The 17,592-nt window shown below is 45.8% G+C and overlaps 1 long non-coding RNA gene across 2 annotated transcripts; it reads left to right on the forward strand.

The window, feature by feature from the left end:
• Positions 1–8,423: 8,423 nt before the first annotated feature.
• Positions 8,424–15,108, forward strand: LOC142010859 (uncharacterized). Of its 2 annotated transcripts, none has more exons than XR_012644902.1 (3): positions 8,424–9,594; positions 10,535–10,674; positions 14,329–15,108. It is a non-coding gene; the product is annotated as an uncharacterized LOC142010859 (long non-coding RNA). The 2 variants fall into 2 exon arrangements; XR_012644903.1 differs by having other exon boundaries at positions 8,424–9,066.
• Positions 15,109–17,592: the final 2,484 nt, after the last annotated feature.

The following is a 17,592-nucleotide window of genomic DNA, read 5'->3' on the forward strand; positions in this document are numbered from 1 at the left end:
CCTAATAAATTGTTTTGTTAGCCTTTAAAGTGCTACATGGCTGCTTTTTTGCTTTAAGAAAAATATTAGATTGCACTTGAGACAGGTCCCATAAAAGAGCCATTATTTGGTTTTATATTGTAAAACGTAAGGCCATTGTCAGATCTCAGCAGGGATGGTTAGGTCCCCAAAGAAATCTGCATTACTGGCAAACCCTATCTTGGAGCAAAGCGCATTCCTACCTCCTACTTGACAATCTCTATCACATCCATATTTCTTAGCCTTTGCCTTTGTTTACTGGCTTTTCAAGGTATCTTTTTGTGATGCACAAACTGGAGGGAACAGAGGATGAGTGACTCCTGCAAAATGTGAGACTACAGCCATTTTCCTGCTGCTGCACAAGTGGCCGGTGGATCCTTTCTCTTCTGCCTTCCCTGTACAACTTCCCCACGGCACAGCTCAGCTATCTGGAGCAATCTGACCAATGTATTTGCAGAAACCCCAGAGAACGGGGAGATTTGTCTCACTTTTACTAGAGATCTGTATGCTACATACAAAGTCCTGGCTGGCAGGAGTTAGGTAGGGTTGATCCTGCTTTGGGCAGGGGGCTGGACTCCATGACCTCCTGAGGTCTCTTCCAGACCTAGTACTCTATGATTCTATGATCTGTTATCATAAAGGTCTTTCATCGGGCATGGTGAGTTATGAGTGGGCCTTGAAAAAAAGGGACAGGTGTCAGGAGGGTCCCAGCTGTTTGCAACATCAGAGGCTCAGGAATACCAGCTGCTGGCCAGGCTGCTGCCAGACAAACACAGAACCCTCAGCATGCTCAGGAAAAAAAAAAACTTTGCTACAACTCTGTCTGCTGGTGCATCCCATAGTACTTAAGTACAGTGCTACGGATCAGTAAGGGCTTATCTCTAACCATGAAGCTTGGCCCTGACTCCAGCCATTGTTAGCCAGTCACCGTGTAACCCACACACCTCCTGGTATACTATCCTATCTCGTGGCATTGAGACCACTGACAGAGAGAATAATGAGCTGGTTCTACAACCTTAACTAATAACCAATTGGCTTTTAACTCCAGTGGTTGCAGCTCTTGCACGAAGTTCCACAGCTCCCTAGTGTGGTTCTGCCTGTTGGCAATGCAACTGCATTATGCAAACCCATGCTGTGAACAGAAAGCTGTTGTGTGCCCTGGTGAAGTTTATCCCTGCATGAAAGTTGGAGTTTATACCTGTTTACTCGATTTATGGGCTTCCTTTTACCACAAAGTTAGTTTGAGTTATAACTTGCACGTTGACTCTAACTCAAATCCCATCCAAACACAAATCTCTTAACTGGGTGGTGATGCCTTTAATATAAATTGGCTGCTGCGTTTGCGGGTACAGGGTACACCTCAATTTGCACAGCTCCTCCGCTGCTGACTCAATCGCTCTGCGTAGCTCAACTATTGCTTTGCTGTGGCTGTTCTCATTCCAGCCAGGCTAACTTCAGAGATGTCACCTGAGAGGAGTTCACCCTGCAGTGAGGACACAGAATACATTAAGGGACCTATGACTGCACACAAATTGCTGTAATTAAAGCAAATGTCCAAGGGCAAAATGTAAGTGATAATAGTTTGCTTTGTCAAATATTACTATAAATCATTAGCTGCTCCCTTCTGCCAGGCTGCCCCTGAGGCCCAAGGTCAGTACGACATAATGAAGTGACCAAGAAAAAGCTTAGTCACTGTGATAGCGGCACCTGCCAACCAGCCGCCTTTCTGAGGCTGTGCCAGCATTTTTTTTACAATATTTAGGAGTTTATACAGTGGCCATGCAAATCTGCTGCCTGCTAAAGCTGACAGGAAAGTAGTTGGCCCAGCAGCCAACTTCTTCACAAAATTAAGAATCACAAATGTCTTTGGATGTCTTCCAGTTCTAACAGGGCTGAAAAAGAACAGGACTTTCCACTCTCTGGTCTCCAGTTTGTGACAGTGGTTATGTGGACAGAACGGATGCCTGCTGGCACAGCTACCTCAGGCAGGGGTGCAAAGTTGTATGATCCCTGCCTGGCGGCGGGGGCTGGAACAAGTTGCATGAAGAGATGCAGAAAGCCACTGAACTAAACTGTGAGCTCTGGATATGATGGAAACCACCGCTAGCTGGGACCTGCTAAAGCACCTTCCCCGACACATAGCCCTAGACTAGCTCCTATGTCCCTGACCAACTCAGCTGTGCTAGCTGAGGTCCATAGAGAAGAGGCGAGTACACTGTGCTCCTATTGGGACAGACATTTCATTTGCTCATATAATTCAAACCACCACAGACCTGCTTTTCCTGTTCCCTGCCCCACTCCCTCCACAAATTTATGCATCTAGAATTGTACCTGTCAGGTTTTCACATCAAAATGGACCAGATGGGGACAACTTCTTGGTTTTGTGGGGAGCAGTGCTACCTGCTCGCGCCCACTTGAATTTGGTACCCTCAGATAAAGGGCCATGGATTGTTATGGGGGCAGGTTCAGCAGCTGGTCTCAGAAGGGAGCACGCGGTTGGGTTTGTGAAGTGAGACAGACTTGCTGTGTGACCTTGGGTAAGTCCCTGGTGCGCTGACTTGGTTGTCTAACTCAGAGGTGAGCCCTGCTATTCATCCCTGCAATTAGCCCAGCCCCCACCCTGTGTAATGAAATCCAAACCAACGGACATTTGGGTTAAGTTCATATGGAAGAACCAAAAACAACCCTTCGGCCTGCATAAGAAAATAAGTCTGAAGGATGTAAAAAAGTGTATTCATTGGTATGAATACGCACACGTGAAAATAGGAACATACATAAAAACGGTACACAAAAAAATTCAACATTTGTCATAAGATGGATGAACCTAACACCCAGCAGCTGATCTTGCCCCTTATAAAATTCCATGCCCCCCCGAGGGGGCCCGCCCCACACTTAGCAAACTCCTCGCCTAACTCCCTCAGGTTCCCTTGAAAACCCCAGCTATAATCTCCGTAGAACAGGCATACCAGTACTGCAGTTTCGGTTGAAAGCACTCGGGGGGAGGCCTGGCTCTTCCAGCACTGGTGTACAGCACAACACATATCCGAGGCTCAAGGAGCTATTGTAATACACGTAATAAGGAGGAAAATTGGCCTTTGTGAATTGTCGGTTTCACATGTCACCCTGCCCGCTAAAGGTGCTTTTAAGTATTTGTATGAACCGACGCGTCAGAACTACCGTCAGTCTGTGATAACAGCCATTACTATAGCTAGGGAGTTGGGAGGTGGTGGTTTTTCCTGGAGAAGAAGGAGATGCCACGAATGTTGGAGTGAAGTGCAGACATGGATCACAACCAAAATGCCAGCGCTGGACACCTTGACTTTCTCAATCCTGTCTAGAGGGGGCCAAAAGAAGCTCAAATTTGGAGCATGCTCAGACTGTGCGCTCATTTGGCTCTCGCTCCAGGTCTGACCTTTGCTGCTTAGACTGGTCGCTAGTCACTTGAGATTATTGCAATAAGCCTCTTGGAGTCTGAGGGTACTCCCTGGAAAGGCCCTTCTACCTCTGAAAGTTGATGTCTGTAGCTGATTCTCAGCCTGAGCAGCATTATTTTTCCTTTAACATTTGGTCATGAAAACAAGCGGAGCTTTTCCTTCTGGGTGTTTTCCTCACTGCTCAGAAGAAAGGCTTTTCACTCTCTCCTGGGATTTAGTCCTGTGACTCTCCAGAGGACGCGGGGACTGATTTAGATTTGGCATTAGCAAGCTGTTTTCGGGATGTGAATTCCACTGGTGAATAAGAAACAGCCTTGCCTCTGGCTAATGGCGTCATCAAAGCAGTGATGAAGATAAAGAGGCTGGAGTCAGAGTCCAAGCAGTTGAGATGCTTTTAAAAAGGTTAGGGGTTTTTTTTTGAATATTTTAATCTTTTTCCACATCAGTTTATTCCAGATCACTTGGATGTTGTTCTTCCAGCACCATGGGAAGTCTGCCATCCCAGATCCCCACTAAGGAAACTAAGCTGTTCGACGCATGGAAAATGGAGACACCCACAAAAGACTTCTGTTGGTCCAATCACTGAATCTTCCATTCCCTTGTTTACAGAGGTAGTTAACAGAACTGATACTAAAACATGCTCTGATAGCATTACATTGATAAGTGTGGCCATCCACTGAACGATTATCTATCGCAGTGTGACAAAGGCCCTATCGCTGCAATAAAAGTACAGCCATGTTAGGGTATAGGCCCAACCCAGGTTGCTACAACACTGTTCCATCTATGCTGTAAGGGTGCTTGGTCTTGTCATCATGATTCAAACCCTATCACCTGTTTATAGCCCCTTTTCTTGAAACCTTAGTTCAGCCCCCGGTGCTTATCCAGTGTTTAATAGACTCTGATTGTGTGACTATGTGCTATTTTTTCCACAGGACCACTGCCTTATTCAGTGCCAAGGATGGGTCTGCTTGCATGACCCGGGGCTGTGTGATAAGAGGCATCCTCTGTATGACTCCTGTTTCATTTTTTTGCAGAAGCTGACAGGTTGCAGGGTGAGATTGTAGGTCTTGTGTCTAAGGCAGTTGAACGTTGCCATGGCGCATTGAATGGATGTACTTGCAGAGCTCTTATGTGGGCAAGTCACTTCAGCCAAACTTTTCATATGTGGTCACTCAGGGTATGTCTACACGACAGAGTTATTCTGGAACAACGTATTTCAAAGTTATTATTCCAAAATAAGCTATTCCAGCATAATGTGTCCACGCTACAGGGAAGCCCCAAAATCAGCAAAATTTATCCTGAAATAGCCTATCCACACACACTAGAGCCGATTTTGGATTAGAGCCCCTATAAATACTCTAATGATATGTCTACACTGTAGCTGTATTTCAGAATAAGCTATTCCAGAAATAGCCTATTTGGAAATAGCCCCATTCCCTGTCTATGCAGCTCTTAGTCTGAAATATCTATTTCAGAACAGGCGCTATTCCTCCTAGAACGAGGTTTACAGAATTCAAAATCATTTCAGAATTATTTTGCTGTGTAGACGCTCGCAAAGTGACTTGGGAGTAGCGGACGTTATTCCAAAATAACTGTGTGTGTAGGCATACCCTCATTGTATGTTCTTCCTTTCTTGGCTGCCTGACTGGAGCCCCTGAGGTCTGAGGCGCTGCACACTCCTAGCTGCCACTGGAGTCCTTGGGAGCTAGGTGTTGGCCTTATAAAGTGCTAAACAATGCTACAGACTCTGAAAAATCCGGTCTTGGGTGATTCAAATTGACCAAGCAAAATCAGTGGGCACTCTTGACCAGGGCTTCTGATGTGGGGGGCAAAAGAAGCAGCACTGTCCCATGGCCTAGAGATTTAAAGGGCCTGGGGCTTTGGATACTACTGTGGCAGCAGCTGGAGCCCTGGGCCCTTTAAATCACCACCAGAGCCACTGGAAGAGCAGGCCAGGCAGCAATGAAGGGCTGGCTGTGCAAGGCTAGCCCCGAGCCCCGCCCCTGCCATCAGAGGCTCCGCCCCTTCCATCAGGAGCTCCCCACCCCCCTTTGCCCAGGAGCCCAGCAATTTGTCTGCAGCCCTGCTTTTACCTTAAGCTCTCTGTGCCTTGGATCCCCATCTGTACAGTGGGGTTATCAGTATCACAGGGGGATTGTGAAAATAAATGTATTCAGGACTGAAATTAGACTGGTAAGTGCCTTAGAAAAGCCCATGAAGAAATCAGCTATTCTGTATGTAGACTGAGCAAGGTTTGCGGGGTCCTGGCACACACTCTTAGTTCTGCTATTTCCTGCCTTTTGGGGGTTTGATTTTTCAGCCTTAATACCCTGTTACTGCCGTTCTTTTGTGAATAACTTCCAAAGTTTTTTAAAAAGCCAATGGAAACCACCAGAAGAGCTGTCGTGTGGCATGGGACTGACGCCTACATCCCCAACATGGTAAGAGACACGTGGTAAGACATGTGGTCAGCAGGCTGTTAAGAAAGGGGGAGCAGAGAGGGAAAATGAGAACACAACCTCCCCTCCTAAAGCAGAGGGGAGATCTCCTTCCACTCCCTGGCTGCTGCTCCCCCGCTTTCTTGGCAGGAGCACAGGGAGTTCCTTCTGCTCCCAGTTCTGTTGCTAGTAGATAAACTCAGAAGCAACAATATGAGAATGTTCCCCAAATCGCTTTCCTCCAGAAGGCAAAGCTCGAGTGGAGAGAGACTTTTCTCTGTGCTCACTTAGCTCAGACATTCCAAGACAGCCCATTGCTGTTGGACTTCACCATGCTGAAGTCCCAGCAGCCAGTCCTGCCTGGGGCCAATGAAGTCACAGCCATAAATTCTCAAGGCACCACCATGAGCTATATAGGAACAATGTTTTAGAGGTCAGATGGTGGTTGGTCCTTGTAAGGGTTCCCAGGGAGCTTTTCCCCAGTTACACACCCTTCCCCGACTCATGTGACAGGCTCTGTTGCAGCCTGTGCACAGTCCTTGACCTCTGATAGAGCTGTTCGGAACACATCATCCTCAGAGAGGCAGGGAGGAGGTGGAAACATGACCCTGGCTTGCTTCCAAAGAATCTCGCAGAGCTGATCAGCTGCACAAAGCAGTGCCTTCTGCATACTCCTAAAGGACATGGTGTTTGGGGGGAATGTGCGTAGTAACAACAGCATCCCTACTTTGCTGTCCTATATCCCAGGTCATGCTCAGAGCCCTTTGCAGCTGCTGGCCGTTAGCCAGTTCAGCCCTACAAATGCCCTGTGAGGTAAATAAACAGGAGTGGGCTCTAGCTTTGGACTTCAGCCAGCTGGGAGCTTTCTTTCACACAGCGTTCCACCTAGTCCAACGGAGATTTAGCGTCACAACAGAGTAACCAAAACACTCAAGGAGTGAATGCAAACTGCAGGTACAATCTGCAGAAAAAAACTCTTAATCATGTCCCAGTAGGGACTGAGTCACCTGTTGACTTCTCCACTGTGTCCTCTGAGATGAAAATCCCACCAGCATAAAACAAGGAGCGTAGAAGTGAATTGGGCCGAGAGTCTCTAAGACGGACGCTAAAATTGAGCAAACAAGGGCATTTGTTTTTCTCTTAATAAAGTGAACGTGTGCCATAACTGAAAGGGGTTTTCCTGCCTGACCATTCTGAGCTGTTAGAAGAGCATTGGGAAAACATTAAACCTGTTCCGATTGATCCACAGCAGGGCAACTAGTTTCCTGCAGTGACACCTTGTGCTCAGCTATAGAAGCTCAACTATACATACAATTCTATTGGAAAGCTGTGCATTGGTATCAGGGCTCCTGTATCAGGACAACGCCTTGTAGCTGAAGAGCCCATAAAATAAAGGCAGCTCGTGCAGGGGTCTTTGCCTGCAATGCCTTGAGCTCTGAGTACAGGGTTTCCCCCTCACGAAACATCACTGATGCCTATACCAGAGGAAAGACACTTCCTATGTATTCTAATCTGCTCTCAATATTACCAAAGGCATCAACTTCCTAATTAAATTGAAAACAGGAAAAATGTAACGAGGGAAAAAACAAAGGTATCAGCTGGCGTTTGTCTCCTAACAGAGGCTTAGCGATCACCTTCCAGCCAAGGATCCTTAAGTGACTGTAGGAGCCCCTCTTACTCTAGTAACAGGGACCCTTTGCTGCTGGCTGTGCAGGATTTTATGGCCTAGTGAGGAGCTCTGGTTCTCTGGAAGGGAAGGCTTGTGCAACAGCTAAAGGTTGTGTTATGTTGCAGTGGAGGTTGCCAAGTGAAGAAGGTCATTCTCTTTCATTGGGTTTAGGCTCTTCTTTTCCTTTCCTTCCACTGCTCTCCTGGTGCTGTTATGTCAATGTCTCCTCAGCTACCATGAGACACTAGTGTGCTGGGTTACATCCAGAAAGACTAGAACAGGGGTCAGCAACCCTTGGCATGCAAGCTGATTTGCATGGGCACACAAGGCGGGAACTCAGCCTCATCCTCCCACCCCCATGCGGACAGGAGCTTGTTCAAAGCCATGTCACCTGTGCATTAACCAAAGACCAGCTAATGCTACCAACCACCACTGAAACAGCAAAGCTCTGCATCTTCATTTATTTATTTATGAAGTTGTTGTAAGTAGGATACTAACGTATCACCGGCACTTGGACCATACATAGTGGTCAAAAGGTCAAATTTTGGCACGCCGCCTTGGAAAGGTTGTTGAGCCCCGGGCTACAAGTTTCATTTGTAACTGTAAAATAAAGGTAGGGAGAGCTGCTGGAGAAAACCACGTGATGCCGATGGGAAGGACCTGAGACTGGCACTCTGGCTATCTGTGACCCTTCCAGGTTTGTTGTCTCGCTGCATGTTGCACTGGTTCTGACTCTCTGGATAGAATTTAAATGTTCAGACTGAACATCAATGCTCTACCTGTGTCCACATAAATACTCACTGCGTGTTTTCTCTTTCCCTTTGTGATGTAGCAGTTGCAGACAGGGGACATCAGGGCAATTAACAGGTGCTTCCTGGGATCTGAAAGGCAATTCAGAAACCATCTTATGCAATATGACTGCAAGATATCTGCCAGTGCACGCACCTGACTGGGACACAAAGGGGGAAATCCTTGTACCCTTCTGGTCTCTTGACATCATGCAAAATTGCTGGTGCAGTCTAAAGGGGCCCTGAAAGCCCTGGCTCTGGCTGAGGAAGGGTTCCCCAATGCAAGCGCTAAAGAAGGCTGCCTTCTGATGACCTATTCACTGTCTCTTGTGTAGGGAGCATGCTGGGGGCAGTGCAGGCACGTGGGGGTATAGCAAGCAACTCTGGGGGGCAGGCCCAGAGAGGATGCTGTAACTTGGGCTACAGAGAATGCAGCCACACTGCTGGATGCACTGTAGCGCAGCTGCTCTCCTGCCACCGTCGCAGTGTCACACCAGCACTTATGTCATGTAACTTGTGTCGCTCAGGGCCGTTTACTCACTGGCACAAGTTGTAATGTAGACACACGCTTGGACAGATTCCCAAGGTGGCTAAATTACGATGGGCTCTCTACAGCTGCTAGCGCATTCCAGGATGGGGAAGGTGGCTTAAAGTCACCCTAGACCTCCTGATCTCTCCACCAGGCTGTGAGTCAAACACAGAATATCCTCCGAGACCAGGTAAGATACAATTCCAGCTCTGACACAAGCAGTGTGTTCAAATTGCTTCTCTCCTTGGAGCAATATCCCATGGCAGCTGGGCATGGGATCTCCAGTCACTCCCTTTGCTTTTCTTCACAACAGCCTCTTAAATGGCTAAGTTGTTTGTTCCCATGTTGCAGCCAATTAGCACGAGACTCACATACAAGTGGGTGGGGACCCACAAGCAGCTCCCACACTTTTCTCCATAAATAGCCTATTTCTGAGTTGGCAGTAGTGAATTGCATTGATTCATTTAGCAAAATTTTGGAGCAAGTCTAGCAGATCAACAGTTTTCCTGCTACAGTTAGATGTCTCATCTCACTCACGACATTGCAGGACACTTGATGGTCTAATCTAAAACAGCTATCAGATGTCAGTCATGCAAGCTGAATCCGAACTACTCGTCTGGATGTGAAAACTCCGGATTATACTGCAAACCCCAAAGCAGTTCAGTCCTCATCCCACGTGCTATTATCTAGTGTATGTTGTATAACCTTACGTTGACTGGTGAGTTGTGACTGGCGCAGATTAAATTACATTAATGAACTTGAAACCCCTTGTAGTTGCAATCTAATCTCTGAACAATTCATCACAGTTGGTATTATTAATTGTTAACATTCAACCCTACTTTAATGACTATTTGATCTTAGATAATTCTAAATTACATAGATTTCCACACAGTCTCGTTCTCATGCCTTACAATGTTTGAACTGACTTTACCCAACTTAAAGAAATGCCTACCCCAGCGAGAAAGCTGAAAATCCCTCTTTAAAAAAAATCTGACTACTCTTGACAAATGCTTGAATCAGGATGCCATTCTAAAACTTTGTTGCTAATCACATGCAACTTGTCCACTTCCCAACTTTAACTTCTCCACCTTGGGAAGTTCAGTTGTAGGTGCTGTGTGAACAATTTCTTTGTTTGCATTAACGGTCTTCATTTCAGACTAATCTTGCAGACCAGAGCTGAGAAGAAACAGACGTTTCTCCTAGCAAGGAACACAGTCTTTAAACAATTCACTGCATGCCAACCTCTGCTCTACTTTGGAGCCATGTCCTAGTACACTGGGAAGGAAAATTTACTTAGTTTGCTAACAGATCTACTCTGTTATTACCCTTACTGTCCTCTTCAAGAACTTGCATTATGTCTCATTATTTTTATAGAGAAAACATTCAAGCGTTATGCCTCTTACCTGCCCTTAAAAATAATTCAGCACATAAATGTGATGAATTTCAGGAAATTACTATAACTAATCTTTAAGCAAGACTCTGCCTTGCAACAGTTCTATGATTTCCTCTCATTTAAGTTAGGGAATGAGGACTCTGGTCTTCCAGCTTGGGAAAATAAACTATCAAGGAACAATTGCTTGCAATTGTCAGAAGGCCTCAAGAACACACCTTCACGGCTGATTTCTGTTTAAAATAATGATCACATTTGTTTGTTTTAGGTATTTATCCAACAGAAGAAGCTAACATACTGATTGTGGACTCTGAAGACTGTAAAACGTGGCCAGGCTTTATTTAGTGACATTACAAAAGCTGTTAAATAATAACATGGATACGGCTACGGCATGTGCATGACACTTTAGTAAGTTAAAACTACTCTATATATAGCATAATGACTGTGTTATTAGGAGCAATTCAGGAGGATGGTATTTAGGCCCTGAGTCCTGCGCCAAGGTGAACGAAGTTCATCATGTTTGCTATCCATGCCTTAAAGAGTTACACAATATGTTTTGAGAAATCTTTTATATGTTGTTATGGCTAAGATCCCTGTATTTTCCAAACCTAAAACAATTCCAAATAGCTAATGGAACAAAGAAATGGGAGTTGCAGCAGATTTTTAATTCAGGGTAGGTAATACAGAGGTCTCACAAGCGGGCAAAATTTTGCATACGTGTATGAGGGTAACTACTTTAGCCACAAAATAATCCACTAAAAATCGAGAGCCAAACTATCTGTTGGTGTAAATAAGTATAGTTTGGTTGTGGCCATTTACAGCAGCATAGAGGTGGGCCATTTTAGATTCTGCTCACAGCAGGTTGATTTTTTTTTTTGGTAGTGAAAACAGTTTTGCTCATTCTTCCTTGCAATACCTCTCTCCAAGGTCATTGGACAAATCTGCTGCAAGGCTTACTTTGGAAAACTGCAACTCCCGCCAATCAACTTTGAGTGCAGTTGTCGTTAGCACGTATCAACTTGAAAGAGCCATATTTAAGCTGTCAATTTAAAAAGTAATATCTTCCTAGCACTGAGACTATTGGCCTTTCACTTCCCAAAATATCAAAACTCCACACACAGAAGGCCACTCTTGAGCAAACTGACAGGGTCTTATTCTTTTCATTGAGCATTGCCTTAGCTGTGCTGGTCCGAGATTATCAAAGACAAGATGGCAGAGCTAATATCTTTTATTGGGCCAACTTATGTGATAAGAGAGAAAAGCTTAAATGCTTCTTTCTCTTGCGCAACAGAAGCTGGTCTAATAAAAGATGTTACCTCCCACACCTTGTCTCTCTAAAAGACATTGCCACCTTATGGAAAATTCAAATAAACCACTTCTAAAAATAATTACTGGGAAAAGACCCAGCAAAACCAACCGCACAAACAATTGCTCAAATATTTATTCATCAGCAAAGTAAAAATAAAATCAGACTCATGATAAATTTCATCATCTCCACATTCTCATTTACTAAGCTAGAAACGGAGAAATGATCTGATTTTATACGCAAATGACAATGACAGAAAACTTCCTATTTCATAATCAGGGCTGCAGGTCATACAGCTTGAATTATGAAACCTAAATCTTGATAGAAAAAAGGTTGATTTAAAGCTCATCAAGATGAGGCCCATTTAAAATATAACTTGAATTTTTTTTGTGGATCTGAGTACTTGTACAAGCTGTTCTCAATTACCTCTTCATGGACACACTCGTAATACAGAAGTGCAAAAGAGGGGACAATCAGGCATAACAATGTTGTGAGGGGGATGGGTGGGGAGGGCAAAACGGACAGCTGCCACCCGGACCTGGTGATTCAAAAGGGTCTGGGGCTTCATTGCAGCAGTAGGCAGTGGCTGGGGCCCTTTAATTCACCGCCGGAGCACTGCCCAACACACTCCAGGTGGCTCTGCGGGGGGGCAGGCATGATATGGTCCAGGCAGCACTGAGGGTCTAGCTGGCGCTGGCCCTGGCCCTGGCCTTGCCCTGCCCCCTTTGGGAGTGCAGAGCCAGACACTCCCCACACACACACATACACATTTTGCCCCAGGACCCACAGAGGCTGTCAGTTCCCCTGGGGACAATTCATATTTCTGAGGAATCTCACAGACAGAAAGGAATCCAGATTCTGATGGAAGCTTTTCCTGAAAGAGACAGAAATACCGCAGCCATGACAGCAACCAGAAATATGAAGCTAGAAGAGGATTGCTGCACTACAAAGTATATTTTCAGTAAGGGAGGACTAGCCGGGCTGATTGCAAATTCCTGCTTTCTGGCTTTGGCACATGTCGCCTCCTGCTTCTTGTCTCATGCCATCTCTCTGCCGCCAAGACCAGTTCCTCGCTTGTTTCAACCTTTGCAGTCTCCAACCCTCAGGAGCCCTCTGTTGACTCGTCCTTCTCCACGGCATGAAACGCATTATTTCTTATTATTTTGAAAACACATTGTGGTGTAGCTCCTCCCTGTCTATCATCTCTGACGTCCTGTTCAGTCATTGACTTCTTATTATTCCATTGTCTGTCATTAACCCACTATTCCCACAAGCTTCTGGGTGCTTTCAGCAATGTCATCTCTTTTGAATGGGAGAAGCAGCGTGTAAAATTCTGCTGGGCCACTACAGTATCCTCCTTCAAATCTCCTCTTAAAAATCACCTCTGTTGTGATGTGTATAAAAACCTGATAATAACTGATAATGATGCATAACCTCTAAGTTATCTTGTGCCCCCCTCACCTATGTGATGCATCCACCTGTTGTCTCTCATCATGTACCTAACTTGTACGCTACTGGGGGAGCCACGCTGTTTTTTGTTGTATGTGAGTACTATGCCCAGCACAATAGATAGCTCTTGTAATGTAAATAATAGCCCTGGTACCTTAAAGTAGGGAAACTGAGCCACAGTGGCTGAACTCCTTACGACTGGAAAAAAAATAGCTTTTCTGATTAGACTCAGTTACAACTCGGCTGAGTCTGCCCCCTTCTGCAGGAGTGTGCAGATACCCTGAGTGAGACTCACACACAGGCTGAGCTGCATACCTTCAGTAGGGGCATTCACAGGATATACAATTAAACACATGCCTAAGTCCTTGCAGGGTCAGGGTCTTAGCATCCAAACAATCCCCTTCCTGGGTCGGAGCTGTGGGGGCAGGGAAACTGGTTTTGTTGGCACAATAGAAACTTCAGCCTTGACTTTGGTTGTCCCTAAGGTTTTCCCTAATCCCTCTTCTAACCTAGGTCCCTAGTTCTCCCCAGAGTATTACTACCACCTCCTTTGTGCATGGGGTGGAGTTAACAGATTAAACAGGCCAGTGTCTCTCAGCAGTTGTGTCCAATCCAACAGCTTCTAGCAACGAGTGGGGCCACAGAAGAGTCCTGTTTATACTCATTTTGGGAGAAACAACTTTAAGATAACAATTAAAATGCTGATGAAGGGGTCATTATGGGTCATTATGTTTCAATGTTACATAATAATGTTACAGCCTGGAAAACTGGAATGTGCAGTCTAAGAAACTGAAAACCCTCCAGATCCTGGTTGGAAGCCTTGCTCTGGATTAGAGCTGTTTGCTTTCTTCAGTGACATAATGCATCCAGGGAACAGAGCCATCTTTTCTATTTGTATATTATCTACAGGCAGACTTTGGTTTTTACACGTGCTCTTGTTTGTAAATGCCTAATGAACAATTTGTGAGAACATCTCAGCCATTGCGCTCTCAGCGAGCTGTTTGCTTTGCCTCATCTTCAGCCACACAGAATCCATGACTGTTGGTGGTGTGATTGGTCAACTGAGCCAGATGCTCCTTCATTGGCTACCTGCTGGGGTTTACACGGGGCAGATGGGGGAATGAAAATAACAAATAGCTGTCGTTGCACACACAGACCCTGTCTCCTGTAGTTCCTGAAATCCACTCAGCCAGTGCTTGATGTCCATAACTGAGCAAATTTTTAATATGCCCAGGTTAGAGATTTCAGATTTGGAGCCCTGATTCAAAGCCCATTCAAGTCAATGGGTATTTTTCTATTCATTTCAGTGGATCGGAGAAGGAGAAGCGAGCGCACAGAAAGCACAATAAGGACTTGCCAGACACCCACTACATCTGCAAGAGATGCAGCAAGGACTGTCACTCTCGTGTGGGTCTTCATAGTCACAGTAGACGCTGTAAATGAAGTCCTCAACTGAAACTATAAAGGGCGCGATCCATAGTCTCTGCAGACTGAAGGATGCCTACTACTACTACTACTCAGTGGATCACTGGCCCTTTCTCATTTCAGTTTGTTTAGGGAAGTGGTTTTTAACCTTTACTGCAGCCTGTACCCCTTTGGTTCTCAAAATATGTTCTCGCACCTCTTATCAAAAATCAAATATGTTCTCACACCCCTTATCGAATATCAAAAATGGAGATGGGGGGGGGCCTATACACTTTTAAATGCATTTGACATATATGTAAAAATCGTGTTATGTTATTACTTACCACCAATAATAGTGCAGTAGGCATACAAAAATACACAATACTACCCAGAGATGTTGCAGAGTTATGCTGTGGAAGTAAAATGTAACCGACATGGTAACAGTTACTGACTAAGTGAATTCAAACAAAGCCACTGCACTGCCACATCATCATCTGTGCATACATCAAGAAATACTCCACAACATGGAAGTACACTGTATTTTGTAATGAGATAATTTCACTACAATGAATTTAAAAACTTGAAAATATATTTGTGATTGTATATTACGGTAATCATTAAAAATGTAGCATGTTAATAAATACATAGGTTTGATGAAATAAAGTAGGTGTACTTATGTGCCTGTGCTTAATTTATGGTTTCAGTGATTTACCTTCTAAAAATATCTGGCATGTCTCACACCCCCAGAAAGGGCACCCCAGGTTAAAAAACACTGGTGTAGGGTTACCATATTTGGCTTTTCAAAAATGAGGACATGCTTGAGAGGGAGGGAATCTGTATCAGTATTTACCAACTCATATTGTGTTAATGTACTAGATATAACACATTAATACAACATGAGTTGGTAGATACTGATACAGTGACACTTGCTGTAAGGCCAAATATGGTAACCCTAAGTGTGTTTGTCCTCCCCGATGTGTATTTGAGCTGTTGCCTTCTACGGAACAGATTGTCAGATTTGCTCAAGTGCGTGGGTTCCTGTCACATTCTAGTGCAGCGGTTCCCAAACTGTTTGGCATCACGCCCCCCCTTTTGATTTTTGGGAAATCCTCATGCCCCCCCACCTCTTCTTTACCATCATCCAATCCCCCTTTTAACAAAAAATTCGATTAGTAATTTAAAATAAACACAAAAGCTTGATAAAAAGTGTTATTTAAAACTAAACATAAGCACAGATAGTTTTTTTTGCCCCCTTGCAGGTGCGTGGTGCAGCCCCAGGTGGCCAGCTGCCTGAGCCCCATACCAGCCGCCAGAGCTGACCGTGACAGCCACCTGCCCACCTGAGACCTGCACTGCCGGAGCCATCTGCCCGAGCCCCAGGCCACTGGGGCCAGCCACCCACTTGCCCGCCAGCTGCCTGAGCCGGATGCCTGCCTGCCTGCTGGCTGCCTGGACCAGCTGCCCGCCCACCAGCCCCCTGCTCCAGCTGTGGGCCAGCTGACCGCCCACCCACACCCCATGCTGCCAGGGCCAGCTGCCCGCCTGCCAACCCAAGCTGCCTGGGTCAGCCACCAACCTGAGACACCTGAACCCTGAGATGCCAGGGCCAGCTGCCCAAGCACCGCGAGTTCCACAAGCTGGCCAGCTGCTCAAGCTCCGCAAGCCCTGTGAGCCGCTCACCTGAGCCGCTCCCATCCCACAAGGCCAGGCACCAGCAGCCCCCTGCTCTTACCCCATCCCCATCCCCCTCACCTGAGCCAGGCACCCCCAGCCTCTCATCTAACCCTATCCTCCCCCCCGCCATCCTGCACTCACTCAGATTTGCAGAAGGCAGCTAGAGCCACGTGGGTCTTCACTGGCTGCCTGCTTTTTATAGCAGCTGTGCCAGGTCACCCGTGTAAAATGGCAGGGACTGAGAACCAGAAGCAAAGACTGGCTCTTTCTTCAGGCAGGGGGAATGGTGGGGGGACACTGGGTCTCCTCATGCCCCACTGGAATTTCTTCATGGGGGGCACGCCCCCCAGTTTTGGAAACCATGTCTAGTGGCTTTCTAGAAAGTGGCTGATCTAATTACTCACTGGAGTCCCCAGAGAATATAAAGTAGAAGCCTTAATAATGCTTCACAACCATAACAGTGTGTCTCTTTGTCCCCTCAGCTGACTAAAGCATGCACAGAGGTTTGCACCTTCTCCTGTGCTCAGGAGAATGGACTTTACCTTTCAGCAAATGAACCAAAGCCCAGACCTACAAAGATGTTCTGACATCCTGTTGATTTCACCTATGTGGCTATGTAGAGGCTTATATATTTAGCTCCAAATGTCCTGTATTTGATCCTTGAAGATGAACTGGCCATGTGTACTATTGCACCCTCATGAATGGTTTATAGGCTACTTCTCGTAACTGTTAGGATCGTTGTAAGGGCCCTCCATCTCTGATCTGAACTACAACTGCTTAGGCCCTGATCCTGCCCTGAGCTGCATGCAGGTAGTCTGTGTGCCCCCATGGAGTCTCACTCATGTCGATGGAGCTGGGGGCAAGAGCAGAGGTCTGTGCAGATGCAGCACTTTGAATAGTAAAGAGCTGACTCAGGCCTTCAGCCTGCATGGAGCTGTACACAAGGGACAAGGATCCACCCACACAGAACTCACTGCAAGAGCAGGACCATCGGCCTCACCTTTGAGGAGCCAGGCCCTGTATATAGAAAACCAAACTGACCAGGGGTTTGGCTACCACCCTGGATTTTCAGTTGTGAGCCTGTCGTGGGAACAAAGCTGTGCAGGTTCCCGAGCCTCAGCTGTGACCTTTCGAAAGAAGATTTAAGAAAAACATAACTGGCATTTTAAATTGACACTATCAAGTTAAAAACTCTAATCGCTGTCTCTGCCTTACCAATGACAGGTTATGAGTATTTCAAACATCTAATTTACATGTCACTATTCGTGCTGTTTGCCTCTTGTGATTCATTCAGTGTATACTAGGAGAACAGATTCACTTGTGTTTCAAGTCTGCTTCCTTTTCTCATCCACAAGCTGAAGGCAGCTAGTAAGGGAAAACTGTCAGTCTCAACTTCCACTGCAAGCTGGTTTTAAAATCTTATTGAAAACAACGATGGTTTTATAAAAACTGAATTATCTTTTTTCTAATTTTGGCCCCAAACATGCTGAACT

Source organism: Carettochelys insculpta, chromosome 3 (genome assembly GCF_033958435.1).
Source record: "Carettochelys insculpta isolate YL-2023 chromosome 3, ASM3395843v1, whole genome shotgun sequence".
NCBI lineage: Eukaryota > Metazoa > Chordata > Testudines > Carettochelyidae > Carettochelys > Carettochelys insculpta.